At 39.5% G+C, this 17,466-nt stretch overlaps 1 protein-coding gene across 7 annotated transcripts in view; it reads right to left on the reverse strand.

Moving 5' to 3' along the window:
- Nucleotides 1–17,466, reverse strand: part of LOC122563264 (phosphatidylinositol 4-phosphate 5-kinase type-1 beta-like) — a 159,054-nt gene that overhangs the window by 66,702 nt on the left and 74,886 nt on the right. Inside the window, exon 1 of one of the 7 annotated variants that reach the window (XM_043716960.1) lies at nucleotides 2,092–2,163. The exons of the other annotated variants lie outside the window; for them this stretch is intronic. The gene's annotated coding sequence lies outside the window, so the exon portion shown is untranslated. Of the gene's footprint in view, nucleotides 1–2,091; nucleotides 2,164–17,466 lie in introns of those variants that run through there. 7 annotated transcript variants of the gene reach the window in all.

The raw sequence follows: 17,466 nt of genomic DNA on the forward strand, positions 1-17,466 counted from the left end.
TTCAACAATAAAATTCAAGGATACAGAATTGCACAACATTTACTCCAGTCCAAGCAGGACCATTTGAACTGAATGAGAAACAGAACAAATGACTAATTCTTCGCTGGTTCCAAATTTTGAGTGTTGCTAAAGCAATTATTGTTCTTTTAACATTTAAAAATAATAAAAAAAATACAATGAGCAGCTACCAGTATGCACCAGAGCAGAAATTGCTTCGAACTTGTATGGTAAATATCTAAAGTAGAATTTTTAGTAATCTTTTATTGGAAAGATTACATTTACAATGTGACGGCAAGAAACTTACAAGTTTTCAACTGCCCTAAGTTGAATGCTGAGGAATTATGAGAGAGAAAGATCTTCATCCCTGAGACCTCGACTTTATGAGATTTTGCCAGGTCATGTACATTACTATAAAAGCTTGGCTATCTGGAAAATGTGTTGTCACAAGTTGCGTCAATGACCTTTGAGGAGAATGTTTTTATTATGCAATGGCTGTTACAACCTGCCTCCAAGGTACTGCCTGAAAGGGAGGCAGAATCACATTTAATTCTGACTTTCAAAACAAAGGATTGAATAAATATTGAAGGGAGGGGAAAACTGTGAAGTTCCATATCAAGACAGAATCAGTGGCAGTGACAGGGGTGGTGGGATGTCCGACTAATTGGATAGCTCTTTCAGAGAGCCAGTTTAGGCACAGTAGGCCAATAGACTCTTCACGTGTTCTGACAGATCTATAAATTCATCCTTTCCAGAGGGCTGCTTTCTACTGAAATCATTGTACTTGGTTAGGATGCAAGTAGCCATCATTGCATTCTGACCAGAAATTGATATCTGTATTCCACTCTGAAAGAACGAACTACAGCAAACATCAGGCAGCATGCTTTAGGCAAGATGCAAACAGATACCTTAAAACATAATGATCGATATTTAAAATCATTCCAAATAACTTTACAGATTATGAAAGCACACGTTTTTGTAACTAAACTATTTGTTACAAACTCTGCTAAAATAAAACATGTATTCCTGTTTTTGTTCCTGTTTATTTTCAACAAGGAGTTTATTTGTCCTCAACTCCTTTGCTGCCTAAAGACTAGAATCTGGAACACGAGGTTCATTTGAACTCAGTTGTTTAATTATAGCAACAAGGATTTCTGTGGCTAATATAATGCCCCCATATACAGTACTACACATTTTATCTCATATTATTAGTTCTCTGGGAGTAACAATTAATTTTCAGGAGAACACAAATCCCATTTGCTGAAGCAATTAAATTGTAACAAGACATCAGGCTGAACAAGGGGAGTAAGAGTAAGTTTGCTTTCATAGAGAGGAAATGCAAGCCTTACCATTGAAGTGAAATGAAAGACCATCTGACTGCAAAGTACAATTCAATAAATCTCAGCTTCTTCAGCAAATGAAGTCAAGTCACCACGCACTAACAGAGATTAATATCACATGACCCTCAGGGAATAAAATGTGACATGACTGCTCTCCAAAAGGCAAATGTGAACAAGTGCAGAAATATAGATTTGTGCTAAAATGTTATGCTGCAGAATTCATATAAAACCCACTAAAAATGTGTTTTATCTTTTAGATGAAGCTTCCATTCTTTGAATTACACAGAAATAGGAGGCGGCCATTTGGCCCTTTGAACCTGATTTGCCATTCAATCTGACCACGGCTGCTCATTCAACTCAGTGCCCTGTCCTTGCTTTCTCCCTGTACTCTTTCAACCCTTCAACCTTATGAAATATACCTAAATCCTTCTTAAAAATGAAAGTTTTTTTGGGCTTAAACACTTTCTGTAACAAAGAATGTCACAGGTTCTCCAAGCTCTAGGTGTATTAATTCCTCACCTCTAATCGAAATATCCAGTTCTGTAACCTTAGACTGTGACCCCTGGTTCTGGACTCCCCATTCATCAGAAACATCTTAATTATGGCAAACAAAACATTATATGCTTGAAAACAAAGTATCTGAAAGGAAGAAAGAATCTGAGATTTGAGAATGTATTGTCCTATTTAAGAGAGTATTTGAAGAAAACCCGACTTCAAAATCAGATTGTGATGCCACGTTGAACTGTCAAATTACCTGCACTGTTCACCAAATCAAAGCTGTAATCCAGTTTCAAGTGTTCAAAACTAAGTTTTTTTTTTGAGTACTCAGTTGTACTGTAGGTTGTTGTGTTCTGCAAAGTTTCATTTCGCATTAAAACAATTTCTCTAAAACACTCTAAGCACCTGTTGTCAAATATCCAATCACATTTAACTATGGAGAACAAATTGAATGATTTATAGCCCTCAGGCAATACAAGAGGTACCTTTTGATTAAGATGCCAAAGTTCTTCAAACAATATATGGCAAAAAAAAGTACAAAGGTGACTTGATACACATTCAGAAATCATTAACAAGTTTCCAAATGAGCAATACAAACCAAAGGGTGACTTCACAAGGAATAGTTAAATTTAGTGTACACTGAAGAAATACAAAATCGCTTGAACAAGTTGTTCAGTCCTACTTAGTTTTTAAAACGGTGTCTTTTATCTATATCACTCCAACTGCAAATACTTTGTCTGTTGACTTTAAGTAAGGACAAAATACTGCAAAGGCTCTTTCCATGCTTGATATGTAACAGGAATAACTACTTCAATAAATTCTCTGCCCAAGATAACTTTAAAGTGATGCCTTCTGCAACATCTTAATTACACAATATATTTCTCCTTCCATACATGACACTGTATAAGGGACACAAGGTTCCCCTTACTGTCCAGTTCAGTTGAATTGAATTAACTTGAGAGAGAGCTGTATTTTCCTATAAATTTCCTGCCCCGCCCATTCTCCCTCAGTGGCAAGAGGCAACTGCTTTCAGGGCATTTGACCCAAAGGCAATGCTTGCATCCAAGTCAGGATGACAATGTGACAAGGAGAATACCTTTGGGAGATGACACTACCCCTAGGACAATGATACTCATGTCCTCCCCTGCAGTAGTGTTCATGAGGTTGGGAGATGTTAAAGTTACTGAACTGCATCCAGAAGACCACACTATGGACATGGTTTGTTAGTGATGGATGGGGTGGACAAAGGTCTCAGTGCAGAGTGCTCATTAAATAAACTGCTTTGCCTTGGATGCTGACAAGCTTCTTCACTGTTATGGCCAGTTGTATATTCCATCAAATTCTTGACTGGAGTCTCATGTACAGTGAAGAGGCATTTAGTGGGCCAGGGGTATTAAGCATTCAATTGAGTAGCCAACTTCTGACCTGCTCTTACAGCCACTTATTAGTATGGCTGGTCCAATTAAGTTTCTGGTCAATGGTGAGCTCCAGAAGGTTGACAGTCATGCTTTTGAAAAAGTTGATGAGAACAAATGTTCTCTACCAATTGTCAACTCAATCTTGGTATTTCCAGGTCCTGCTATAAATGCAGCTATTAAATGTTTGCATCCTGAACTTTCAAAAGAAAAGCTTTGAACAAGGAATGGGTGGTGCTGTTGTTAGAATACAAAGAAAAAAATTGACCTCAAGTTGACGATTCAGCCCTCTGGATCCTGTTCTACCATCCGTGAAAACCATGATTTCCTACCTGAATTTTATCTTCCCATATATCCCATAGCCCTCAATTTCCTCCAAATCTACCAATCTGTCTTGAATATCTTCGATTGAGCATCCACAGACTTCTAAGGCAGGCAGAGACCCGGGTTCAATTCCCGACTCAGGCGACTGACTGCGTGGAGTTTGCACATTCTCCCCGTGTCTGCGTGGGTTTCCTCCGGGTGCTCCGGTTTCCTCCCACAGTCCAAAGATGTGCACATCAGGTGAATTGGCCATGCTAAATTGCCCGTAGTGTTAGGTAAGGGGTAAATGTAGGGGTATGGGTGGGTTACGCTTCGGCGGGTCGGTGTGGACTTGTTGGGCCGAAGGGCCTGTTTCCACACTGTAAAGTAATCTAAAGTAATCTAATCTAATCTAATCTAATCTTTCAAGGGAAGAAATTTCTTGCACCTCAGTCCTAAAAGGCCAATCATTTGTTTCTAGACTGTGACTGTGTTCCAGACCCTCCATGGAAATGTTAAGCATCACTGAGAGGATTTTACCAAATCGATCTCAAGACAAGGAGGGCTAATCTGCATTCAAAACACAGTCACAATAATTCATCAGGTAGTTATGAATAGCATTTTTTGAATGGAAATGGCCTATCAAAGTCAACTTAACAAATGTCAATTTCCAAAAGTAGCATATTATAAACACTCCTTTGTGTTGCTCAGTGCAATAATCTGATATGAGCTACACTGAAATAAACAAATGGGGAAATTGTTGGAATTGTTACAAAAAAAACTAATACATTTTAAATTGTTTGACCTCATAGTATTGCAAAATTCACAGCAAATTTAATACTTTTAGGAGTGTCATCGCTGTTACAATGTCATCCAGAACTTGACTGGGCTGAATTCAGTGGTTCTGGTTAGTCAGATCTGAATAACCTATGTATACATGGGTGGACTGAATCTAGATTAGATTACTTACAGTGTGGAAACAGACCCTTCGGCCCAACAAGTCCACACAACCCCGCCGAAGCGCAACCCACCCAGACCCATTCCCCTACATTTAACCCTTCACCTAACACTACAGGCAATTTAGCATGGCCAATTCACCTGACCTGCACATCTTTGGACTGTGGGAGGAAACCGGAGCACCCGGAGGAAACCCACGCAGACACGGGGAGAACGTGCAAACTCCACACAGTCAGTCGCCTGAGGCGGGAATTGAACCCGGGTCTCTGGCGCTGTGAGGCAGCAGTGCTAACCAATGTGCCACCGTGCCGCCCACGGTGGGGGGAATCTACTGATAAACACCACAATCCCAGTAATAACAATAGAAATATCTTGCACCTTCATGCAGGTTTCTCAAGTCTTTCTAAGATATAGACCAAAAGGTGAAGCCATTTCGCTACATCACATCTAAAGATGATCAATCCCATCAAATTCACCTACAGCTGCATCCATGACTCTCATACCAGGTAATGATACGTGCCACTAGTTTATGCTCAGCTGTTTTGGCATGCTAGCCAACACATAATAAATTGTCTCAGTTCCTAAAATAAAGTTTGTTAAAGCAAGCCCTTACCATTCAAATCCCAACGTGACTGGCTCACAAACAAACTCTTATTTCAGTATAAATCATAATATTCAGCACCACTGACATTTCATGATCATTACTGCAGGAAGCGTTTCAACAAACAGCAAAAACATTTCCTACTGATGAGACTGACAATCACTCTTTTCTCCACCCCTCAGACAGGCATTTATGTATGAAGCAAATAGTCCCACCTCATTCAATCCAGCCCCCAATTACACAGCGACAGTACCAATATGACTAATGCCTTCTTATGCTCTTACAGTGCAACCCACTCAAAGAACTGGAGCCACATGACAATATGGGGGGAGGTAAAAGAAAACCACTGATGTTCTCAACTCAATAGCTGCTTCTGTAGGTGGTTTGACTAGATTACTAATGTTAAAAATGTGAATTAATACCACCAGAGTGAATTAGAAAGCTTAATACTACATATTGCTTTATTGGGGTATGCTATATAAGTACCATTGGACTACTGTTCATCATTTGCTATACTGTGTTTTTGGCAAAGTGAGAAATTGCTTGTACGTTTGAAATTGGCAATTAGGAGTATATTACAAAAGGTTTAGTGCAAATATTAATAGCGTAAAACAAAAAGAAAAGCACCAGGGATTCTGGAATTTGTATGCAGGAACAGAGAATGTTGGAAATACTTAGTAGGTCCAGCAGCTTACGTGGAGAGAGAAACAAAGTTAATGTTTTAGGTTAAGGTCCGATACAAGATCACTGAAATACTGTTTCTCCTTCTCCACAGACACAGACAGATGAGAGGACTTTCAACATTTTCTGTTCTTATTACAAGTGGCTAAAAATAACAGTTTGCATTTATGTAGAGTAATCATTCCACAAAGCATTTGATAGGAGCATCGGTCACAATGTTGCACTATATCAAATAAGTCAGCATTACAGCAGATGTCTGAAAACTTGGTCAAAAGATAGGTTTTGTCAGTGGCCTACTCAACGTGGTGAGACAGAGTTAGAATGTGGATTTATTGACCAAATAGAAGAACTACAGGTAAACTGGTCAACCCATGCTGAGCTTGGAAGATGCACAAACTGTCCTCTAAGAATGCACTGAAACTGCAGCATGAGGAAATTACAGAAAGAATCGTGTGGAAACATACCAGCTCAAGATGAGTAAGCATCAGGAGTGGTTCTTGGAAATACAATTTCACCCCCAGCCAAAAAGAAAGTTGGTGATGAGAATCTAGCACTAATGAAAAGGAGATGAGTCATAGATCCAAAGACAAAATAGGAAACACGAAGCAAAGACTGATCAACTCACATCTTAACAGATAGTATTCTGTACCAATTGTAAGTGCTTGTATTACCCATTTGCTTGAATAAACTATAACTTAGTCTTGTATTAATCTGCATGAACAATTGTTATTTGAAATAGCACAAACAGAAAGAGATAAGCAGTGGTTTCGGGAGGGAGTTCCTGATCTTAGTGCCCAAGCATGTGAAGGCAAGACACCATTGATGAGTTGACTAGAAGAATTGCAGATAATTCGAGAGGTTTGTACAAGGTTACAGAGATAACAAGATGCAAGTCATGGAGGGATTCATACAAAAGGATGTGACTTTTAATGGAGGGGTATTGTCAAACTGGGAACCATTGAGAGCACAAGATGGGCAAATAGAAATTGGTGTAAAATGGTACTTGGGCAGAGTTTTGTGAGAATGAACAAGAGGATTTTCCCCAGAGCTTACAGGCTACGTTCAAAGTGCTTAACTCAATATTTGACCTGGTGGTTATCTTTCCAAGTTATCAAAGAACTGCCTCTCAGAAATTCTCCTCTCTGATGTGTAGCAATTTAGGACTGGTTTGCAAACTTCACAGAAACAGATTAAACAGAAAACAACCTGTGAAGTGGAAAAGAAAATTTATTGATCATACAACAATAAAAAAATTCATTAAATATCTGTGCAAATTGCCTTCAGGTGAAAACTCATGTATTCTGTGTGCCGGTGCGAAATGAAAGCTGACAGTGTGTAAAATAGGCCATTCAGCTAAGTGGTCTAGGTTGATGTTTATATTCATAGAAGTCTTTTCTCAACCAACTTTACCTCGCGCCACTGGCCTTACCTTCAATTACTTCCTCCTTTGTGTGCTTATCCAGATTGCCCATAAATGTATGCCAAATACTATACATTACAGTTTTCACCCTTACCATTCTGTGATAGTGAGTTCCACATTCTCAACACTGCCAAGTTGATATTTCTCCTGAAATTCACTAACCTGTTTTCTCTCTAAAAGAAGTGAAGAGTGATCAAGATCTTATTTTTTAAAAAGAGAGACGAGTCCTAGATTGTTCAGTATTGCAGTCACGACAAACAAATCCAAAATTCTGTTAGAAACATTAAGGGTTTTTAAGCAATAGCTGGGAAATGTAGCACAGTAATTGTAACGAGGTCAGCCATGGTGGACCTCAGAATATGGGTACCCTGATTGGACCAGTTCCTGGTCCAATTGAGGAGCTCTGGCTGACTGATATAAACCAGAGTGTCAGAGGTTCTGTTCACTGAGAGCTGGCTCTCAGGGAGCCAGACCAGTGTCAAGTATAATACACATGTAAATAAACAGTGAGTTGGTGATGGGATACTGGCCTCGGGAGCCATTTCCTGCAGGAAAATACCTTTACGTTAAAATAAAAGCCAGACACTTTCAAGCAAAAAGTAATGACATTTGACCAAATACCATGCAAACATTATTTCTCATTTCTTGTGAAATATACAAATCATAATCCTTGAAACACTAACAAAAGCTTGCTCATATAACCGCATGTCCAATATTTACAGTCTTGTCCTTCGTTTAAGCAAGATGGTTGACATTAAAGCAACATGTTACAGATTTTGCCGACTGCCTCACCTCTCATGTTTACAACACTTGTATTTGTACAGCGCCTTAAACCCAGTGAAGCACCCCAAAGGATGGTTTTAGTGACTAAGACAGAAGAATCCGATCAAAGAGAAAGGTGCTGCCATGTAATAATTGTCCAGTGGTGCCTGTTGTCATAAAGTCATGTGAAACATACTTGTATAAACCATGGATTGTAGAAAAGCCTGAGAGATGTCAACAGTGGTTCAACTAGGTAAGCAAACTGTCTTTAAATCAGATAGTTGACCATTTTGTTTCCATGCCCCACTCCAGGAACTTGGATACAGATCTGGGCTGACACTCTACTATCAGTCTTGAGGAAGAGCTCCAGTATCAGAGGGTGCCATTCTTTAGATGGCAAATTAAATCAAGGGTCATCTAGCTTAAGTAGACATGAAAGATCCAGTGGCCACTAACATACACAACCAGTGATGTTCTTCAATGTATCCATCAATGTCACACAAACAAATAACAAACTACAATATTTGATCTTTATCACTCATTGCTGTTTGAGTGTTTAATTGTTCTTCATAAAGTCGTACATTACAACTGTGATAGTGCTTCAAAATGTACTGTGACACTTTATTGAATCTGTGTTGCATTATAGGAGTCATCTTTTTCTACTAAGTGACTGCCATTGTAATCTTGAGTGCCTTTGGTCAACTCCTCTGGTTGCATGGGACTCATGTTGAACAAGGCATGTGGAATATCAACACATGTGATACTCTGCCTGTCAGAGCCATCCTAACGGGATTCAAATTTCACTGGATGGGAGACTTCGGCTTCTGGAAAGGAATGAAACCCTTTGAGCTTATTGCACAATCCCATGGCCTTTAGCCCATCGTATGGTGGCTCTGAAACAGCCTTCCAAGTAGCCCACTCGTCTGCTCCTTGCTCCGAGTCATACAGAACCTTCCGTCCAACCAGTCCATGCCAACAATAATCCCAAACTGAACAAGTCCAACCTACCTGCACTTGGCCCATATTCCTCCAAACCTTTCTTATTCATGTGCTTATCCAAATGTCTTTTAAATCTTATAAACTTCATCCCATTATCTAATTCCTTTATGAAAATATTCCATTGCCCTTTCAGGCAGCACATTCCAGATCATTACAATTTGTTAAAATTCTCACTTTCTTCTCTTAGTGAAATAGATTTTATTGAAAGCCATTTTTTCGGATTCAGATACTACAGTAACAACTTTGAGCACAATGATAACTACGACTATGTATCATTGACTTGTAACTCCATAACTAATCTAGATTTTTTATAAAAAACAATATGTAATATGAGCATTTCTCATAAAAAACAAACGTACTGTGAGACGACATACTTTATAATAAAATGAACTGTTTTATTTGTAAATTGAATCTAGGAACTGTTTCAAATGCCACAGTCTACATTTAAACTGGTGTGGAAAAGGATAGAAATCTTAAGATAGCCAAACTTGTCTAAAAGAAAATAATGGGGCAAGAGATTCATTGTGACTCTAACAAGGTCTCAGGCAAAACTTGACAGCCCAGTTATTTATCTCCTGGTACATAGTGCATTTCATGACTCAACGACATCCCAAAGTACTGTGTAACCAATGAAATAGTTTTAAAGTGTGGTCACTGCTACAATGAAGCAAGTGGAACATAGCAAGTTCCTAAAAAGGGTATTGTGATAAATAACCAGTTCATCTGTTTTAGTGATGCTGATTAAGAGTTAAGTTTTTAAAAAGGACACTAAGGTGAAGACCATGTTTAAAAATACAGCCATGGGATCCTTTACATCAACTGGAAGGGAAGACAGAGCCTCAGTTTTAAATCTTATCTAAAGACGCACTTCTGATAGTACAGCACTCCCTCAATATTAGAGAGGATCAGCCTTGTGTTTTGCTGTGAAGTATTGGAATTGGACTTGAACCCACAACTTTCTGACTCAGCGGCAAGAGTGCCAACAACTGTCATGGCTGAGAATCAACAATACACATGAGAATTTATTTGAAAACAAATCATATAGGTTTTTGATTATTAAGCAGGACAATTTAATGGTTTACTACGGACATCGACTTTGGTCATCAACCACACACTTGCAGTAGTAACAAAGGTGAACAGTCTGACACATGCTGAAAGAATTTAGCAAGATTCTATTGTTCTAAATAGCGACATTGCAGATTGGTGAAGGCTGTTGTTGGAATAATAATGCACAGTAGGAGGCCACTTAGTCATTGCATTCCTGCTGCCTCTTTGAAAGAATTAATCAATTCGTCTCACTCCCCTGCTCTTTCCCCATGACCCACAAATCTTATCCCTCAAAATGATTTATCCAATTCCCAATTCAAAGTTACTTTTGAATCCGTTTCAATCCAATGCATCAGGTAGCATATTCAAGATGGTAAAACTTGCCACATACAATAAATTCTAATCTCCTCACTTGCTCTTATGCCAAATACCTCAAAATCCTTGGCCCCTTGTTGCGATTCTCCTCACTTACCAAGTGAAAAACCTTCCTCACCCTGTGAAACCCTATCAAGTGAGATATGTTCTTGTGAGCAAAACATCTTGGGATAAGGCAGGTAGACATTAGTTTGTTCCTGTAGACTTTTTTTTTTGTAAATCACATAAGCTGCTATAGAAAATAAAAGAGTTCATATCACATTATAAATGGAAGCACCTTGGAAAGTATAGAGCATTAGAAGGAATTGGTGTGCATATCCACAGATACCTGAAGGACAGGTAGACAAGGTGGTGGAGAAGGAATATCAGCTGAGACATAGAACGCAAAGGCAGAGAAGTTACTCTGGAACTGTAGAAAATGCTGGCGATCCCACAATCGGCATACTGAGTTCAGTTACAGAATCATAGAGAAGTACAGTACGGAAACAGACCCTTTGGGCCAACTCATCCATGGTGACCAGATATCCTAACTTAATCTAGTCCCACTTGCCAGCACTTGGACCATATCCTTCTAAACCCTTCCTATTCATATATCCAGCCAGATGCCTTTTAGATGCTGCAATTGTACAACCCTCCACCACTTCCTCTGGCAATTCATTCCATAAATGCACCATCCGGTGTGTGAAAAAGTTGCCCATTAAGTCCCTTTTATATCTTTCCGCTCTCACCCTAAACCTATGCCCTGTAGTTCTGGACTTTCCCACCCCAGGGAAAAAGACCTCATCTATTTATCTTATCCATGCCTCTCATGATTTTATAAACGTCTACAAGGTCACCCCATATCTTCTGACACTCCAGGGAAAACAGCCCCAGACTATTCAGCCGCTCCCAAAGCTCAAATCCTCCAACCCTGGCAACATCCTTGTAAATCTTTTCTGAATCCTTTCAAGTTTCACAATTTCCTTCCCATAGGAAATTCTGGTCATTTTATAGGAAAGATGTTTTTACACTAGTTAAGGTGCAGAGGAGACTTACCAGAATGCTGCCTGGGCTGGAGGTTTGTCTACGAAAGTTAAGAAGTGGATTTGCTCGGGTTGTTTTCCTTGGGTCAATGAAGATTGGAAAGAACTTAGGTTATGGAGTGGCATAAATAGGACGGTTAGGAAAGCACTTTTGTCCCCCATCAGTAAAAGGGCTTAAAACCAGGGGACAGAGACTTAAAGTAAGAGGTAGAAGGCAAAGAGGAGAGTTGAAGAGAAATATTTTTCCCACCCAGAGTGTGGAGGAAGTCTGAGATTCACAGCCTAAAAAGGGTAGTGGAGTCAAAAACTTTTATAACTTATTAGCAGTATTTAGATATTCACTTGCATTGTGTAGCCTCCAGGGTTATGGTCCAAGTGCTGGAAAACAGGATGAATGTAGTCAGAATGTAGTTGACCAGCATGGACACAATAGGCTGAATGGCCTGCTCCTGTGTTGTAAACATCTAGAATCTATAATAATGCCACACAATAGGGACTAGTGAAAGAGCAGCAAGTGAATGGAGATGTGATTGGGAGGGAAGGAGACAGACAGAATGACAAACAGGGAGAGATAGAAAGTGACAGACAGCAAAACCAGAAAGAAAAAGGATTGACATTCACATCACCTGGAAATGGTGACTACTGAGGTCTAATTTAGTGATTTATGAAACATTTACTGGTCTATAAATTCTTTGTTGTTGTTGTACTGAATGCCTTTATTTAGAAAGCTAAGAATCCCATACATTTCATTGATTTTGTCTTAACCTCTGGCCCATGCCAGTTCCTGGAAATATTATGGAAATTTAGACCTTTCCAAGTTGAATTAGTGGAAAGAAGCCAACAAAACCCACAACCACCTGATGAAGGAGCAGCGCTCTGAAAGTTTGTGCTTCCAAATAAACCTGGACTATAACCTGGTGTTGTGTGTATAAATGCTTTCAGAAAATGCTAGGAAGCTTCCAGGATTATTTCCAGGGGAAGGGAAGACGAGGAATTAAAGAGCCCCATGTGGAAAACCAGTACATCCCTTAGAGATGAAAGCAAGCTATTGATTGGTGAAGGAAAGTGTAATTAAAATAGAACATTGTCACAATGACGTAAAAATAGCAACCCTGCTGCTGCCTTTCAAGAAATGTCACCCTACATCATCTTGGGCGTGTGCAAACAGATAAACAGAGTACTTGTGCTGCTGTCATCTCAAACAAGACGATCAAATCTACAAGGGAGAATTAGTGTAACTTCAATAAAATACTGGGATGATTGTATACTGATCTCATCTCATCTGTAAGACTGTAGCTTTTGTCAAGGAATGGAGAAAGTATTTTTAAAATTTTCACCTAGGTATTTGAAACCCAAAGACAGATGTTGATTGGGCTGAGAAGTGACAAGTAACATTCAGCTCACACAAGTGTCAGGCAACGACCATCTAAGAGACAATCCATCACTGAATCCTCCACTAACAACATCCTGGGGAGGTTACCATTGGCCAGAAACTGAATTGGATGAGCAATGGCACAAGTGACAAATGTGGTGGAATACTTCCTACTAGCCTGAATGAATGCAGCTCCAGAAACACTCATAGGCTACTTTGTCCTGGATGGTGTCAAGCTGCTTGTGACAGGCACCATATCCACAAACATTCATTCCCTTCACCTCTGACCCAGTAGGAATGCACATCAGCTACAAAAGGTACTATAGAAATTCTTCAGAAGAAAAGTCCTTAGACAGCACCTTCCTAAAACACAACCATTTCCACCAAAAAGTACAAGAGCAGGAGATATAAGGTACACTAATTCTGATAGTTTCTCTCCAGTCACCGTCCATCCTGACTTGGAAATATATTGCTTTTCTTCAGTCCTGATGTGCCAAAATGCTGAAATTCACTGCCCAATAGCATTGTGGGTCTACTTACAGCAAATGGATTGCAGCAATTCAAAAACGCAGCTCACCATCAACTCTTAAGGGCCATTAGGGACATGCAGTAAATGCTAGCCATGGCAGTGACAACCACATCTCAGGAGTCAATTTTCAACAAGATTAGTTATGACTTGACTATATTTCCCTCCTACTTTACAAACCTTGCCCTATGGCCTTTAAACTCGAAATGATGTTTCTCAGTTGACAGGGATATAGGTGAGAGCATGTAATTAAATGTGTAAACTAGATGTTGAGTAGACTGCTCAGAAATGCAGGCAACAATTGCTTACTGGCAGCCCTGCCTTTGGCTGCCAAAGCTGCAAGTTTTGAACTCTCTCCCTAAGCCTCACTGGCTCTTTTCTCCTTTACAATTTTTGCCTTGAAAGCTTTCCTTACCGTACTTGCCCCATGTCATCATTTCACTCAACTTGAATTGTGCACCATAACAATCCTCCGTGAAGAATTTGCGACATTTTACTTCATTACCAGGTAGAAATAGTGAGATAATTGCTTCAAAGAGGTTTCTCCAATGACTGACAAGAAGCTCGAGGTTTTTAACTCTTTCTAGGTGCATACCCGGAGATTAACATGTGATCTCCCAGTGTAAACTATTCCATGCGTATGCTCCCAGTGGTCTATTCCCAGGTGTACTATTTTCCCCCACAGTTAACCAGAAGGGATCTTTCTTGTTTTTTTTATTGTACCTAATCAGATTCATCTCTTTGGCAATCCTTCCCTGCCTCCTGCATCATAACTACTGTAATGCATGAAAGTACTGAAAGAAAAGTAAATAAAAATCAAACTTTGCTTCATGCCTCCCCTCAAATCATTCTTCAGTTCCCCACACCCCCCTATTCCCAACAGTACCCTGAAGTTTAAACTTCAATTCCTGCAGACTCCAGGGCAACCTTAGGAGAGCTGAAAACTCAAATGCTTCATGAGCATTAATTGTGCATTCTGTTGCTCAATATATAAACTAGTTATATCAATTCAAGAGGCCCCACCGTTCTTGATTTTCAACTTGATAGGAATGTTTTTACTAAAGAATAAAACACACACAAAAAAGGGAGCATGTTAGACAGCAAAATAATGAAGTAGAAATAAGGTAGTCAAGTATTTTTAAAATTCCTTAATTGATTTGCAGAAAACAAGCAGACTCAAAAAGCAAAAATTTGGTTTTTATGTAGCTATACTATCACTCTGTCTGTGAATTTTCAAGTTGAGTGTGTGGTGCTGGAAATTTCAAAGCTGATGTTATCTTCATTCCGTCTTTATTTAGTCACAGGCCCAGTTAGTTACTCCAAATCTCTCTGACTCCACTGAACAGTTATCAATTCTTCAGAATTGCTCTCGAGTTTAAGAAATTCTGGGTTTAGTTGCGTCAGCATCACAGACAAATATCGATATTCTTCCAACAATAACTAGCACAGCCCATGTCAAACAGGGTATTATTTGTTTGGGTATTAGTCCCTGATGAAAGCTTCAATGGAAATAACCTAAAGCAGCTCTTGAATATTTCATGTGATTGGGCAGTCAATGAGTCTTTGGAATGCTCTTTCCTCTGTAGGATTGTTCTTCCAAAAGTCTGGCAGTGATGGGTCAAATGGCCTCTAACGTTGCAGCAGTTCTATGAACTGTATAACCTCGTACCGCAGTTTATGGTAGTCTTCTGCATTTAGAGAATTAGATATCTTCCAGGTCCATACAGTAAGAAATGGATCTCGTAAAAAGTAGAGACCACAGCTGTTGAAATAACATGCCCCAAATCCTCTCTCCAATCACATCATCTGCCATTAGCTGCCACTGTTTGCTATCCCTTCCTTCTCTCAAGCATTTTGGACAATTCAGTGTGTTAACATTTATTAAGGAATGCTTGTCCAGTTACTTTTTCACAAGCAACCCAAATGAGATTTAAATCTTAGAGGTTTATCATGCTTCAGGATCTAATGCCTACAAAACAGGGGGACCATGGTTTAATATTCACGAATTGATCTGGAAACAATTATGCAGAGCCACAAAGTCAACAGTGAGGTGCTTCAAAAGCACAGCAGGTCAGGCAGCATCCCAGGAGCAGGAGAATTGACATTTCGAGCATAAGCCCTTCATCAGGAAGGGGTCCATATCGTCTTGCTAGTCCTCCAGCTCTCAGCACCTTGATGTTTTTGGAATGTCCACAAATAAACACAAGTCAAGACTTGGATCCGTCCTCTGTGATATTTTCAAACAACACTTTAGTAGTCATGAAAATTGTAACTTACAACACACTAGCAGATTAACCAGAAGTGATGGGAAGAAAAGCAAAGACTATTGCAATTTCTTACAACTTCTCAAGCAATTCTACATTTTAAGCTTTCCTTTCAAACCTTTAATACGTGTGCTCTATAAATTGAGCTGAAAGCTAATCTTTAAACTCCTGTTCAGTTCACATCAAAAACACAAACAAGCTGGTATGCTTTACGCTGTTTGTCCCAGGACCAGTCCATTCAATCCACCTATTGAAAAGCCCATTTTTAATGAATTTCAAATGGTTATAACACACTAAAAGCCTGCTCAGTAACTCTTTTGGAAGCTTTTGACACCCTTCCAGAGCAGTGGTTACCAAGTCACATAATAATTTGCCTGAAACATTTTTCACACTTTTGATCTAATCTATCACTTAGTTCTTTTCTAAAATTAAAATACTTTGGCATGTGTGTTCTATCCAGTGCCAAGAGCAAACAGCGTGGGACTAATCAGTCCCAGGAAATCTCCTGCTGTTTATAGAATGACACAATTCAGAAGGCCGCCATTGGTCCATCATACATTCTCTGGCTCTGATAGAAAGAGCTTTCAGATTAATTCCGTTGTCTTTTCTCCTGTTCAAGATATTTGTTAGTGGGAGTAGAAAGACAGCATTTTACTATAAGGAATCAATACTGCTTCAATATCCCAACAGCCCTCTGAAGAGATGATGAAATAACATTAAAAGAATGATGTTTTCACTGCTTCCTGACACTGTACATACACAGACCTGTGCACACACTGTATCCTGGTTTCAATAGAGGACAAGTTCAATCTGAAGTAGGAAAGATTGATAAGCAGGCTCAATGTCCTGAAAACACTCAATGGTGCCTCTCCAGGATGGGGTCCAAACCACGGGCTCAGATTAATCTAGTAGCTTTTATCTAAAGTAGAAACATGCTGCAAGTGACAGAATTATTTCAGGATCGCCACCTGCAGCATTTTGCTTTCCTCCAATTTACATTATATAACAATTCATCTGACTCCAACCATTCAATATTTCTAGAGGTCTCAAAAATAAGCGAATGCATTTTCTTACCTCACACTATTCCAATTTGGAATCTTCCACAATGTAAAAGCTTCCTGATACACAATGAGAATTTGATAAGCAAATACTCAAACATTGAACTCTACACAGTTGAACTTTGTTTGAAATTCCATCATGCAATGGGCCACACCCCACAACTGACTTCTCCAGTAAACCCAGAACTAGTTGCAAATAGTTTGGGTTTACTGTAGAAACCAACTGTTGGTGTGCCCCATTGCATGATGGAATCTCAAACAAACAGAATTCTACTGTTTCAAGCATTTACCAATTTCCTCCTTAGAAAGGGCTGGAGGAGCAAACTAACAAACAAAAAGCGACTTTCATAATCTTGGAGTGTCCTTAAGTGCTTTACATCCAATGAAGAATTTCAAGTAGAGCTGCTGTTGAAATGTGGGAAATGCAGCAGCCAACAGAACATTGCAAGATCCCACAAACAATAATGAGATAATGACTGAATAAATATGTTTCTTTCTCAATGATGTGGATCCAGAAATTAAGACCAAACCAGACCTCCTTTCCTCGGTAAAAACAACGATTGCAGATGCTGGAAACCAGATTCTCGATTAGTGGCGCTGGAAGAGCACAGCAGTTCAGGCAGCATCCGAGGAGCAGCGAAATCAATGGTTCGGGCAAAAGCCCTTCATCAGGAATAAAAGCAGAGAGCCTGATGCATGGAGAGATAAACTAGAGGAGGGTGGGGGTGGGGATAGAGTAGCATAGAGTACAATAGGTGAGTGGGGGAGGGGATGAAGGTGATAGGTCAGGGAGGAGGATGGAGTGGATAGGTGGAAAGGAAGATAGGCA

The sequence above is a fragment of the Chiloscyllium plagiosum genome, chromosome 2 (assembly GCF_004010195.1).
Source record: "Chiloscyllium plagiosum isolate BGI_BamShark_2017 chromosome 2, ASM401019v2, whole genome shotgun sequence".
NCBI classification, from domain to species: domain Eukaryota; kingdom Metazoa; phylum Chordata; class Chondrichthyes; order Orectolobiformes; family Hemiscylliidae; genus Chiloscyllium; species Chiloscyllium plagiosum.